This window comes from Manis javanica, chromosome 1 (assembly GCF_040802235.1).
Source record: "Manis javanica isolate MJ-LG chromosome 1, MJ_LKY, whole genome shotgun sequence".
NCBI classification, from domain to species: domain Eukaryota; kingdom Metazoa; phylum Chordata; class Mammalia; order Pholidota; family Manidae; genus Manis; species Manis javanica.
Genome location: NC_133156.1, coordinates 210,422,679 through 210,436,939, shown reverse-complemented (window position 1 = coordinate 210,436,939; position 14,261 = coordinate 210,422,679). Strand labels below are relative to the sequence as shown.

General features: G+C 41.6%; 1 protein-coding gene across 13 annotated transcripts in view; it reads right to left on the bottom strand.

The window, feature by feature from the left end:
- Positions 1-14,261, bottom strand: part of SLC8A1 (solute carrier family 8 member A1) — a 374,762-nt gene that overhangs the window by 305,417 nt on the left and 55,084 nt on the right. The gene's annotated exons all lie outside the window — the stretch shown is intronic.

Here is a 14,261-nt window from a genome sequence, read left to right as displayed (position 1 = left end):
AAGAATAAATACAAATGTCAGACAGTTAAAAAAAATGCTTGTAGTGATGGGGCAGAAAGTAGTGTTTGTAGGATAGGAAGTGTATGTGCATGTGAGTGTGTGATGTGTGGGTGTCTGTGTGCAGACACAGCATGCATAGTTTTATACTGGATGGCTAAGGAAGGCCTCTCCAATGAGGTGACATGTGAGCTAATTCCTGAAGGAAGCAAGGGGAGCAAGCCTTGAGGGTGTATGCAGGAAGAGAATGCCAGAGAAGTGCAAAGGCCCCGATGGGAATTATGCTTGGCATGGTCTAAGAACCACAGAGAAGCCAGTGTGAGAAGAGGCCAGTGAGAGAGGGCAGCAGGGAACATTATGGGGATGGACCGCTGATGGGTACTAAGGCCACCCTAAGGCACTGGCTTTGAATGTGAGCAAGTAGGAAATCATAGGGAGGTTCTGATCAGAAGTGTGGTATGAGCTGATTTTCCTTTTAAAAGGATCTCTCTGCTGGTATAATGAAGAATAGACTATAGGGGCAAAGGTAGAAATAAGGAGACTAGCTTTTGCCTATTATAAAGAAATCTGATTTCTAAATTATCTCAATGCCTGGCAGGTATATATGACACAGTAAGAGATCAAAGTTTACAAAGGAGAAAGAAACATTTGCAGTGACCCTTTCTGAAGATTTGCGGCTTAAAATCTTGGGAACCTTTAAGGCTCAGAAAGTTAATTATTTGCTCACAGAGGAATAGAGAATAGATAGTAAACACTGAGCAGATTCAAACCTGTGCCTGTCTCCAAGACTGATGTAACTAAACACTCCCTTCATTTGCTGCCAAATCTCATCAATCCTTTCTTCACATGTCAGACAAAATGAACCTCCCAAAGTGTAGATCTGACTCAATCTCCTTAAAATTCTTCATTGGTTGCTTATTGCCTTGAAGACAAACCCCATCCCCTCAATACACTGTGCAGACCTTTTATGATCTGGCCTCTGAGTGCCAGAACATGGAAATTCTTTCATTCCCTGAACATGAAAACACTTTCTTTTCTCCACATCTTTGCAGATTGTATTTTCTATGTCCCAAACTATGTTCCTTCTTAGAAGCATTTCAAAATGGTACAGCAGCAAATCACACTCAGTTACCTGAGACAGTAATGCTAGATTCCATTCATAAATACTATCCCAGACACCATGCTAAATTCTTTACATATATCCTTATAAATAATACTGACAATAACCAGCAGTGTCATGTTACACAACTGTGGTGTTGCCATTTCTGGTATATAGTCCATGTGAATAGCACCCTCTGGAGTTGTTCAGTGCATAGTGCCCTAACAATTGCCCTATGCAGTAGCTATTAGTAGCTTGTTTTGGAGACAACTGAGATTCAGACAGGGTAAGTATTTGTTGAAAGTCATACAGATAGTAAACACCTAAACTCAGATTCAAACCCTGGTCTGTCTCTGAAACTGATATAATTCACTGCTCCATTATATCATCCCTCATTGTTTGTGAAGTAATCTTGAGAACTACAGGACTTGGGCTTGGACGAGCCTGCTGGAAAGCCTTTTGGACTTCCGTGCTGGATCAGGAGGTGGCAAAGTCCCATGGAAGGTTTCCAACAGCCTGGTTTATATCTTATGGATTAGAGACTCAAACAGATGAGCACTGATAGCTGAGCTGTAACATGTGGGCATGCATGTTCCTAGGGACAGCTGCTACTCACTGTCTGGCCTTTGAGCAAGTGTCTGGCAACCTTCCTGCACACATTCTCAGGGTAATCTCTCAGGTCAGCCAAGAAAAATACCTGTCCCAATTCACATCTTAGTATGTTCTTAGCCAAAAGAACTAAGGGTGGATAGAGCAGTAAAATCAATCATCATTGTGAAAGAAAAAGAAGGGGGCTTCTGAGGTTAAATAAAAAATGTTACAATTATGAGGTATATGCAGGAACATACCAAAAGATGGTAGTATTATAATTATGAACTGATATTGCTTATTGGTAATGATTGGTAATGAAGGAACTAGAAAGATCTCTCTGAATTTCAGTCTCTTCTTTCTTTCCTTCCTTATTACTTACTTTATTACTTGATTAAAGTAATACCAAATCCAAATGCTTGTGAGGATGGGGGACAGGTGGGATCTAAATGAGAATTCCTTTTTCATTCAAATGTCTCCAATCTTTCGAGTCTTTCCTCCATCATCAGATTTAAGCAGATCTACTTGACCCTCCCCACTGTCTCCTCAAACGTATATTTCCATGACAGTTGAGCAGGAGATAGAGGCTATTGATATGTTGGTCAGCTGCCTGGCTTTCTTACATATGCCCTGATCTACTGAACTCTGTAACAGGTGTAAACTGATTTTCATGGTGGTTTCAGATCAGCTCTCACATCTAGGACCAGTTCTTGCTTAGGAGCATCCATGGTATCATCCAAATAAGCGCAGTATCGAGAATAGCCGAATTATCTTCTGCCCACTATTTATTTTAAAACAAACCAACCAACCCCCACAGCTACACTTTACAGGCCTGAACAGCACTGACAAAAGATGGTGGAAAGATATCCAACTGGGTAAAACCAGCCACCTGTGTTGAAGGGAGAAGTCACGGGAAGGGAGACGGGGACCTGTGAGACAGATCTTTATCAAACTGCCTTTGTAAAGAGCAAGGAAGAAGCTCCATAGCAAAGGCCTGAGGATAGTTAGGGAGCAGAGCAGAGGGTTCCCTGAGGAAAGCTGTAGCCAGTTTTTGACTCCCAGGGAAGACCTGACTCAGGGAGGATACATCTGGCACTCCCACCAGCCCAGTGCATGAGACTCCTAATCTCATTCTCTTGACTGGTGGCTGGGGTTATTCCAAGGAATTCTTTGACTCTCCTTCATCAGGATCTGGAATTCCCTTCTATGTAATTCCTGCTGACTGAAAGCCTCAAAGCTAAGTAATTAATGTGTTTCTAAGGCAACATTAAAGCAAACATAAATTCTTACTCACTACAGAGGCAAGCACTTCCAAATGCTTCTAGACAAAGAGATGATGCCAGAGGACGACTTTCCTTATCTGACCCATCCTTTTAGGGTGCAAATCATTGCTCTGGCCCCCAACCCCAGGTCATCAGAACATGACCCCACTTTGGGAAGGAGCTCAGTTTCCACAGGGACTCTCTGCTGTTATCTTTTTTTTTTTCTTTTCTCTTTTTTTTCCAAATAGAGTTTCTTCTTTGCTGCCTGATAAATTGGGACAGGCTTTCTAGGGGACAGGCAGTGAGAGGTCATGTAAGGGCTCCAGCCCATCTGTCTGAACTTACAAATCTGGAATCAGGATCCTGTCCCATGTCAGAAAACACTCACCCCATTCATCAAAGGAAACAACCGGACTAATGGTCAGGCAACATGGCCAAAAAAAGAAAGATGGATTTAGGATTTCAGATAACAGAGAAGTTAGTGAAAAGTCATGAAATGCACCCCTTGGCCCTTTCCTCTACCTTGCTTTTCTATATAGAACTACTAGTTTTTATATGTTATATAATTTATTTAATGGTAGGTTTATTGTCTTTATCTCTTTAATAGATTTAAACTCTGTACAGGTAGAGATTTTTGTCTCCTTTGTTCACTGATGTATTCCCAGTTCCTAGACCAGAGTCTGACACATAGAAGATACACAGCACCTAACTGAATGAATAAAATAATTCTCATAGGGTCATGTGCTGATTCACCAAATCTCTGATGGTGAATCAAAATCTGGGACTGGGCCTAGGCATTTGAATTTTAAAATGCTCCCTATGTGAAACAGATGCCCCTAAAATAAGCAGAGGCCAGTATCACACAGAAAAGTCAATGTCAGTGTTAGATGGAGGAGAGAAAAGGTGATTCAGGCTCAGGCAGAGCCTCAGGCTGGGAAAACTGGATCCCCAGCATAAAGAGAGGGGCTGCGGCCCTGATATTTTCCCCAGTATGGGGTATGGGTCCTCCTATGGCAGCCCTGGCTTGCTGATTTCCTCTGGAATATCAAGATCATTTTCTCTGTTTAGAAGGTCTTAATATTTTGGACATCCTCAACAAAGCATATCTTCTCTGTTCAGTACATTAAAAAGAGATCTAACCAAATATCACCTCCATTACAGAGGCCCTATAAAAGGGAAAGTGCATTAAGAATTTAAATTTAAATATATTAACTCTGCCAACTGACACAGATATGCGTAGGAGGAAGAAAGCTGGAGACTAAAGAGTCTTCCAACTGCAAATAAATAAAGAAGAACTCTTATGCTCCGTGTCAAGTCATCCAGGACTGTCCTCAGATTCATCACACCAGTGCCAATTGCTGGTAAGGGACTCACTCAGGGGCATGTATGATAATCATGACTGAAATCATAGATTGAGCACTTGCTTTGTCCCAGCTACTATATTGATTTTTGCATTCATTATCCTGACTTTCTTTTTTACCATATTGCAAGAGGGTATTATCATTCTCATTTTACAAATGAGAAAAATAAATGGTTCATAAAAGTAAACTGGCTCAGGTAATACAAACAGAAGTGATAGTGTAGGATTTTAAGCCAGACACTCTTCATTACACCATAATGCTTTCCAAAATATCACCTTTTTGTTTTCATTGTGTAAGTTAATAATACTGTTCTGGGGTAGCAAAGAGCTCCCTACTTAGGTATTTAGTGAAGAATAATCTTCCCGCACTGTCCCTCCTTCCCACCTGAGTAAATGTGTGCAGTTCGCATTATCTCATCAAGAGCCTTTCATGTTTCCCTCTGCTGTCTCATGCCTCCCCACATCCCAAGTAGGGGTTTTGTAGGCACTCCTAGTCATCACATAGCTAGGGAAAGATGAGCCACTTGGCGGAGCATCAGCTAAAATCTCAGATATGAAATCACTACAAAGTCATGCAATCATCTCAAGGTTTTTCCATTTGCTCAGGAGAAAACAGAAAGAAACCCCAGCAATAAGCAAGCAAAACTAAAATGAAAGAGAGTAACAAATGACTGGGGAGAATGATACCAAATTTTAGCACAGCGATTAAGTTAATACCTTAAAAATTATAAATCTTTTTTCTTTTTCAAGAATCTCAGTGCAACTCACAAATTTACTGTCTTGAGGTCAAGACATTATTTATTTCATTTTATTTTTAAACTAGTAGGTAATCTAAAGAAGTAGGAAAACAATACATTCATTCATGGTTTTGTCTGCCAAGCTTTGCTTAGCCACTCACATGTCCCAGATACGGTGTTACTTAGATGAGTAAAATAATACCCTCAAAGAAGTGTACATTCCCCTGGGGCATTGCAGGAGTCAAGGTGTGAGTCCCCTTTCTGGAAGACAGAACTCTTCCATTACTAGAAAACCATGGAAGAAGAGGCATTCAGACAGTGACACTGTGGGTGCACCTTGATGTGCTCAAAGTGGACCACCTAGTTCTCAGGTTAATGCACCTAAGGTTTCAACCAGATTTCTAGAAACCTAAGACTTCTCAGCCCACAGTCCTGCAACAGAGAGATTTCAAGTGTAGTGAGCTCCTGAAGGCAGAGCCCTAGAGCATCTCTTCTGTACTCTGTGAACCTTTTAGGGGCTCCTGATGAGCAATTATAACTATTTCAAATAATAATTTGTTCACCATCCGCCCCGAAGAGAAAGAGCAGCCTTTATTTGATGTTCGACCTTACACACTGGAAAAAAAAAATGAGGTCATATGAATGCATTTATATCTGGGTCACCAAAGATTTCCTACCTTAAAATATTTTCCACACCAGCTTATTGACATTTCACCTTAAAATATTTGTCTTTATGAGTGAAGTATAGCCCTCTCTATATTTCTAGTACTAGAGAGTGGAGCATTCATTTATTTATCCAGCATTTATTGGGTGACCTCTATGTGCAAAGCACAGACCAAACACAGACATTACAAAGACAACTGATATATGGTCCCTGCACTTGGTGAATTTACAGTCTTCAAGTGATAGTTACTCAAATGACCATGAATACTAGGAAGAACATGGAAAATTCCATGAAAGGAGGGGATTGGAAAGATGACAGAAGCTGGAGAGAGAGGACATTCAAGAAAGAAGAAATGATATGAACAAAGGCATAGAGCTAATGCTTCTTCAACTTCAGTTCACCTATGAATCACATGGGAACCTCATTAAGAGGCAGATAACTGGGCCCTCTCCTCAGATACACAGAGCTCTAAAGAGGAGCCCCAAAATGTGAACTCTAAGCACCCCAGTTGATTCAGATATAGGCAGTCTTGGCACCACCCTGAGAGGCACAGGGATAAGGGGCAGAACTGGGTGGAAGGGCAAGATGGGCACAAAGGGCGTGGGACATGTTTAGCAAACAGACCGGAGAGCAGAGTTAACTAAGGTACCTGACCAAAGGTAGTGCCTAAAAATCAGAAGACAGTGTTTGTTGTAATATCAGGAAGACATTGAATGAAGTAATATATCAGATGGGCTTTCCTTCTCACAGACTGGGACTGCAGACAGCATCAAAATAAGATGGCCCTCGGTGAGTGTGTGTGTAGGAGGTAGGGGAGAGGAGGGCGGAGAAGAATGGACCCTAATAGGAGATCACGGGGGCCTCCAAAAGAGGAGATTAAAGCACTGGGAGTAACTTACACCTACTTCATAATTTTGCCAAGGGTTGGTTCTGCCTTCTCTACATAGAAACAGCTAAGGATTTGTTAGGACGCTACACCAACTCATGGCAAAGGTCCAGGATAAGTGGAAGTCCTCAGAGACCTTCTACCCAGGCTCCACACACAGGCCCTGAATAGATCTAAGTTATGCAGAAACATAAGCCCCAAACTGAAGACTTGGGTGGTGTGCAAGCTCTGCTCTTTAAATTACAGGCTCTTTGTGGGGCACCACCTATCCCCCCTCACTTCCCCTCAAGAGTAAATCTTTATTGTCACTCATTGTGCTCTCTAGTCTGCCTCTTGGGACTGCAGATGTTTAACACGGAATTCAGTTTCAGCTATGTGCTGAGAACATCCAGAATGCTTTTTTTTTTTAAACTTTTTTAACAAGGAAAATGTCGGTTATATGAGCAGAGGCTGGTGAATTTCATCAGCTTTTTCCCTGAGTCATTAAGCTTCATCTTCAAGTAGATTGCTTTTCAGGAGATGGAACCCTATCAACTCAAAGTTTATAAGTCTTTTAAATTTTCCTGCATATTCTCAAAGCATAGTCCTTGGACGAATAAGATGCTCTTGAGAAGATCAGAAGTAGGAAGTAAAAATAAATCTTTTTTTAAAAACTCAAGGTGATAGATGTCCACATCATGGTGACCCTTTATCAACATTCTATGAAACGTTTTCTAAAATTCCTGACAATATACACAGGGCATGCTTTTATAGCTGTCCTCCATGATCCATTTCAAATATTCAATTTCCCTTCATAAATCTGCTTTTATTACTAGGAAGTCCCCTAAAAGTCATCCAAATCTTCCCCTTCCCCCTTTTCCCAACATGAAAACTCAGGCCATAATAACCTAAATGGCTTTTTCACAGACACACACACCACAGCAGCGACAGCTAGGCTCTGAAACGAGGTCTCTGAGTTTCTAGGCTCTCTCCCTTCACAGGATACCAACCCCAATTGGTAGGATTCCTCAAGCTCTAATGTTGCCTTTGAATCTTTCACAATCTATCAGTGGGTCAGACATTGGCCAACAGGTTAAATTTAGTCCATTCAGGCAAAATGGTATTTACACTTTTAAGTGATTTTTTAAAATTCTTAAAAACCCAATGTTTAATGACATGTGAAAATTATATATGATGTTCAAATTTCAGCGTCAGTAAGTAGTGCTTTACAGAACACAGCATGCCCGTTCATTTAAGTATTACCAGTGGCTGCTTCTTGCTGGAACAACAGTGTTGAGTAATTGTGACAGGCCCTATGATCCACAAAGCCAAAAATACTCACTATGTGGCCCTTTAACAACCAGTTTGTGACCTTCAGTGCATGTTATTATGGGTGCCCATCTCTCCCACCTCTCCACAGCAACCTTCCACAATTAGTTTGTTCGTGTAAAGGCACACAGGCAGGGACAGAGGTTCTTACTATGCATCTCTCAAGAAATAAGAACCAACACTTACTGAGCATGCATGTACCAGAAAATGTCCCAATTGTGGGCTGTATTCTTTTCTTTTGATTTTTTTGGTATCATTAATCTACAATTACATGAGCAACCATTATTCCTATTTAGTAGGTGAAGGGAATGAGACACAGAGAAGTACCCTGCACAATGTTAAACATATCATTTGTTGATTCAAACAAATATAACTATCATAAGGTGTCTGCTGGCCTCAATGAACTTTAGTCTAAGAACCCTAGCATCCTTCATTTTATTAGTAAATATTTTCAATCCAAAAACAAAAAACCCCGATGATCTCTTCTGTGTTCTGACGTCTCTTCCAGAACTAGCTGTGGTTCTGAGAAGCAAAAGTACTGATAAGAAAAGCTCTTAAAAAAGGTCATGAGAGCTGTAGAGCCAGAGGAAAGAAAGTAACGAGTCAGGGTAAAGAGCCATCAACATTGCCCACACCAACTCACAGATCTCAGTTCTGGGGAGCTCACATCCCCTAAACTTTGAAAGGTGGATTATTTGGTAAGAATGACTTGGAACTTCTGAGAGACATTTGATATATGACTGAGCACCTGTCCAAACACTATCCTTTTGCCCCTGGCTGATGCCGCTCACTCAGTTCTACCACAGTCTACGGACAGACTTCAGGTTCTCCTGCAGAGTAGGCCATCCGATTCTCTAAGCTCACTGCTAGGACTGGGTGCTATGCCCTGAGCGGAGCAGAGCCAAAGGGGAAGCAAAAATAGGGAGCTGGAGAAGCTCAAGGAGCTCAAGGAAGAAAGCACCTGAGCCATTTGATGCTAAAGAAAGAAAACCACCTGTAATGGCACAGAAAACATAACCATCAAAGGTAAGGCAGGGACAGGCTGGCAGGTGTTCTATCCCTTGCCTGACCTCTCAGATTGTTACAGCTTCTGTCCTTCAAGGATATGCTGTGAATTCATTTTGGTTTCACAGATGAAATATGTTTGTGCAATGGCTTATGCCAGCAGTTGTTCCAGATCTACAACTCTCATGGCATAGTCTGAGTGGGCACATGAGTCTCATGGCACAGCTGATTTGAAAAGTCTGGAAATGGCCCTAACACTGACTCAGGGTTGTCCTTGTCATAAACTAGCTGGGGCTAGTTTACATGTTCTAAAAATAGCTGGGCTTTATTTTCAGAACCCATTTTACTCTTTAAGAATGAACTAAAATGCCTCCTCCTCCATGAAGACTTTTCCAGTGTTCTCTTTTTCCTTTCAACTCTATAACACTTTACTCATTAGACGGTGGCAGTGATCTATCTCACTTGGCACAGTATTTAGGTGTTCTAGACTGTGACATTCCTAAGAATAGAGATCATGGCACAGGGAGCATGGCTTTTGAATGGCCTCAAAAACCGATACCATCACCTACTAACTCTTGGACAAGTTATTTAACTGAACCACAGTCTTCATCTTTTAATCAGGATCCGGAAGCTTGCTTGCATGGCACTTACGAGCATTAAAGGAGAAGAGACGACGTAAGAGTGCTTAGACCGGTCCCTGGCATGTAATGGCTGCCCAACAAATGTCGAATAACTCCTCTTCATCATCTGTTTTCTCTGAAAAGCCCAGTGCAGTGCCTCACATACACTGAGCGCTCAATAACCATCTCCGTTGGGTTGAAGTAACTTGCTGACTCACCCTCTTGTCTGATTGACTTTATCTTATGTTAGATTAGACCAGGAAATTACTAATTATGCTGACTTCACATCCAATGAGATCTACAAAGTGATTACTTCTTTTTTTCTTAAATTAAGATGAACTCATATTTAAATTTATTATTCTATGGCTAGTATATGTGGAAGGCACCATTTGTCTGAATTGGTATCACACGGGCATTCTGTAGTTTACTGGTACAAATATTCCAAAATGATACCATAGGAAGCCATTCAAGATTTTAAGGATATCATTTCTATCTAGGGAAAACATTTTGCCCATTTCTCAGAAGACATAAAAAGGCTATATTTTTAAGAAAGCCTCAATTTTTTTTTACTGTTGCTGCCCCAAAAGTCAATCTCAGTGTGAGAGTTTATCTTTGCCTCTGTCCGGCTACCCTCCACACCCTCCCTCAGCATCCCTGTTCCTGGGCACTTCGTTCCCTCTTACACTTTCCCACCAGAGGTGACCTCTGAAGGCACTGACTGGGCAGCAACCTAGTCTCAAACTTCTTTCACTTCCTCTGCATTGCCCTGTGTTCAGGCCCTCAAGACTCTGTCTGCCTGCTGATCTGATAAACCAAGTTAAAAAATGAACATATGCTAATGGCTTATGAGAATTAATGGTAGCTCTTTCCTAAGTAGTATCATTGCATTTTATTAGGGATCTACTAGATAGAATTACTTTATTCAAATGAATGTCCCCAATATTGAGAATTATGGATCCTATGTTGGTGTACGGATGAATGCTTAGAACCCAAGGAAGCTTTGCCCTCCTCAAATCACTTGATAGACTGCTGCTTATAAGATACTTGCCCTGACCACAAACACATTTCCCTCACTTCAGCTGCCAGTCAGGAATTTTCACATTCCACATGTCCTCCTCCTCTTGAAATTGGCTAGAAAGTTTCAGATAAAGAGAAAATGTGCTTCTCTTGAACCTTTGTCTACCTGGTTACCACTAGACTGTCTTGGTCGGCCAGACCAAAGGACAGTCACACATGTAGGTATAAAACACTGAGGGCTCAACACAGTTGTCAGCAAAGACAGCCTACCAAACACTCAGCCAACCAAAAATTCTTGACTCAGCAAGGGCTACATGTAATTGTCCTCCACGCTGAGTCGACACACTGGAAGACAGCTCCCGGTTTCAACAGTACTCTGAAATGCTCTTGATGACAACATACCAGTAAGTAGCTTACCCTGGGAGTCTCCAACTCAGAAAATGGACTATTTGATTTACAAACGCTTCTGAAAACCTAATCATCGATGAGTTTAAGTCTTCAAAATAGGCTTCATATAAAGTATATTTTGAAATGTGTGTGTGTGTGTGTGTGTGTGTGCGCATGAGAGCCTGAGGAGGGAGGGGGAAGGAGGAGAGAAGTGGAAGGACACACACACACACACACACAGAGCAAGAGGTATCTTTTTTTGGAAGAGAAATAGGAAAACAGAAAATAATCCCACTGCACTTAATGAAGCCCCACCGGACTAGTCCTGAGTCCAAATCAAAATCTCAGAGGCTGACTCTAAAAGCTCACATTCCCAGAATCTAGTCCACTCAGTGGGTCAGAAAACACCTGACATTTATGTCCACTAAATCTCAAGTATATCTCTAGGGGATACATATCCCTTTGCTCAGAGAGAAAACTAGGAACAGATAGCCCAGCAACCCAGTGGCTTGGTTAGCCACAACTACTGAGACCAGAACCGAAGTGACGGGCAGCTAAGGAGCTATAAGCGATGATCATGGTAGATGTGATTCTGAAATCTAGGGAAGGTCAGAGAGAATACATGCCACAAGAGGGAGCAGGAGAATTTGGTCAGATGGGAGACTATTTGGTAGAGGTTATGATGAGGGGTCCGGCTATGAAGTACTAGCCATACTGGATGTTTTGGCAAGAGACATTTATCCCTTAGAGGAAAACAAGAGGATGAAAAGAACAGGAAGAAGAAAGAGACTGTGGCACGCTGATTCCTAAATTCTTAGCAAATAAACAGCAAGAATTTAATGTTTAGTTATAAGCAACATACATGCACACTGCAAAAACACAATATATGCAAGATACGTGCTCTACCATCCTCTTTTAATTGGTTATTTCTTTATCCAGATTTCATTTCTATTTCAATTTGGATCGTGTTTATTTCCACACTGATGGGGCAGACTGCTTGCTTCTTACCTACATGCTATTTTTCTCTCTACCTGAAGGCATCATGGAGAAAAGGCTCCTGTCACTGAACTGCAATATGAAAATCAGATAGTAGTCCTAAAATGCACTTACTTTGGGAGAAACACATCCATGAGCTGAACGAATGCTCGAACTTGCTTTAAAGGGGGAATGTAACTTCATGGATCTGCAGAGCTCTTCTCATCATTTATTTTGTCAAAGAAACCAATTAAATACTTAGAGGGAAGAAACCATGCATTTACTTTGCAAGATAAATAAAAGCCTATTTTTATCTGATAAGAAACATTTTAAATATAGCTTGCTAATAAAATGCTGAAGCTCTCTTGGAATTTTTTTTCAAAACATAGTAAACTTGAAAGAGTAATTAACGTAATTCCTGCAAATAGTTCTGTAGGTGTTACTGACTATACTTCACCCTTCCTTTTGTAATTTGATTTGGAGCTGAAGCACTGATACTGCTATGCATTTTCCTTCCCTTTTTGGTAAACAAAAGCTCTTAATCTTAATCCAAAACAATACAGTAGAAACCATTAAATAATAATGGTAAAGTAAATAGAAAGAAAGGTAGGCAGGTAGGTAGATAGATGATAGGTAGGAGGCTAGTTAGATAATAAAGCACAGCCTTCCTATTAATTCATTACTTTCTTCTTCCAGCCCTCTTAAGCTTTCAAGGCAGAGGAAATGAAGTCTGATTCTCATGGACACTTAAACAACCTTGGAACATACATACAGTAACACTGAATGATGGTTTACCTTTATCCAGTACTTTTTTTCCCCCGTGGTATTAATCATTTCATATTTAATAAAAGACAACAGCCATTTTAGGGGGAAAAAATCAGGGCTTTTTTAGTAGGTCGTAGAAATCTCAGCTGAAGAGCCCTTAGATATAAATGGAATCCTTCAAGCAGGCAGAATTTGTAAGACGAAAACCATTTAGGAAAACACCTCTTGCTTCTTGATGAAAGAAGTGGATCTTCCTCCACCTTCTCATTCACAAGGCCCCAAAGATGGAGCTAGCTCTCCCTTCCTTCTTCCTTTCACACCCGCCTGACCTCCCAATTAAGCAAGTTTAGCAAACCCAAAGAGCTAAAATCCAAGTGACACAGGATTTGAAAGAGGAACCCCAAAACGATTATCCTCTATTCTGGTTTTGTTTTCTAATCTGAAATGAATGAAACATCTAAATACATTTTCCTTCCTCCTTTGCTGATTTGCTGCAGGAGTAGCTTTGAGAGAGAAAAAGAAAACGTGTGTGTGAGTGAGAAAGAGAGAGAGAGAAAGAGAGAGAGAGAGAGAGAGAGAGAGAGAGAGAGAGAGAGTGTGTGTGTGTGTGTGTGTGTGTGTGTTTGGGGGGAATGGGTGGGTGGGCGGTATACTTTCAGAATCCCCTCCTGGCTGCTTCCCCTTTTCCTTAGTAAATCTTCACACAGATGCTGGACTGTGGATGTTCAATTGCTCATACTTGGAGATAACTCAAGCTATGTTTTTAACCAGATCTGATCTGGATGTCTACCTACTCTGCCAGCTCCTCCATGATCCGGGTGCTCCTACCATCTTTACCACATCTGTCATGCTTTTAAAATCTTCTTCCGCTACACCTCCTACTGATATCTTTTTCTCTTTTTAGTCTTTACACCTCCAGCAGGACAAAGTTTGTATTGTTATATTCACAACCACTAGTGGCTGACTAGCAGGAGAGAGAGCGCCAGCAAGGGAGCCAGGCTAAAGCGGGGGGCGGGGGAGGGGCGGGGGTAAGCAGATACCTAAAGCAAGGCATGACTTTCTTTCAATGACTGTGGACACCGTGCACACTGCTCTCTTCAAAAAATACTTTGTTAAATCTGGTCACTCTGCTTTCAACCCAAACATTGCCACTTTGCCTGGAGAGGGAAATATGAATTGCCAGCCCAAGCCATTCATCAGTCAACAGAATCCATGGGGGGAGGATGATTTTATAAATCAAGGATGCACACATACGGTATATTTTAAAGCATCACATGGGCGGATTTGGTTTCTTCAGCCGACTGTCCACCCATAAGACCTCCCTCTTCTTCATTAAGGAGGAGCCAAGAATGATATCCTCACATCTCAGAACACGGACCATTTCCCCAAGAGCCGGCAAAGCTCCAGAGGCAGATAATGAAGCTGCAAAGTTCCCTTCGAATCTCTTGGGGAAAGATGCCTGTGCGTGCCGAATGCCCAGCGCACACCCGGCATAGTGCGCAGAGAGCGAGACCCCTCAGCCCTCTCTCCCTCTGCCTTTCCCCCTTGCCTGTTCTCCCCGCCACAAGCCCTGCTCTCCGCAGTGTGTGAA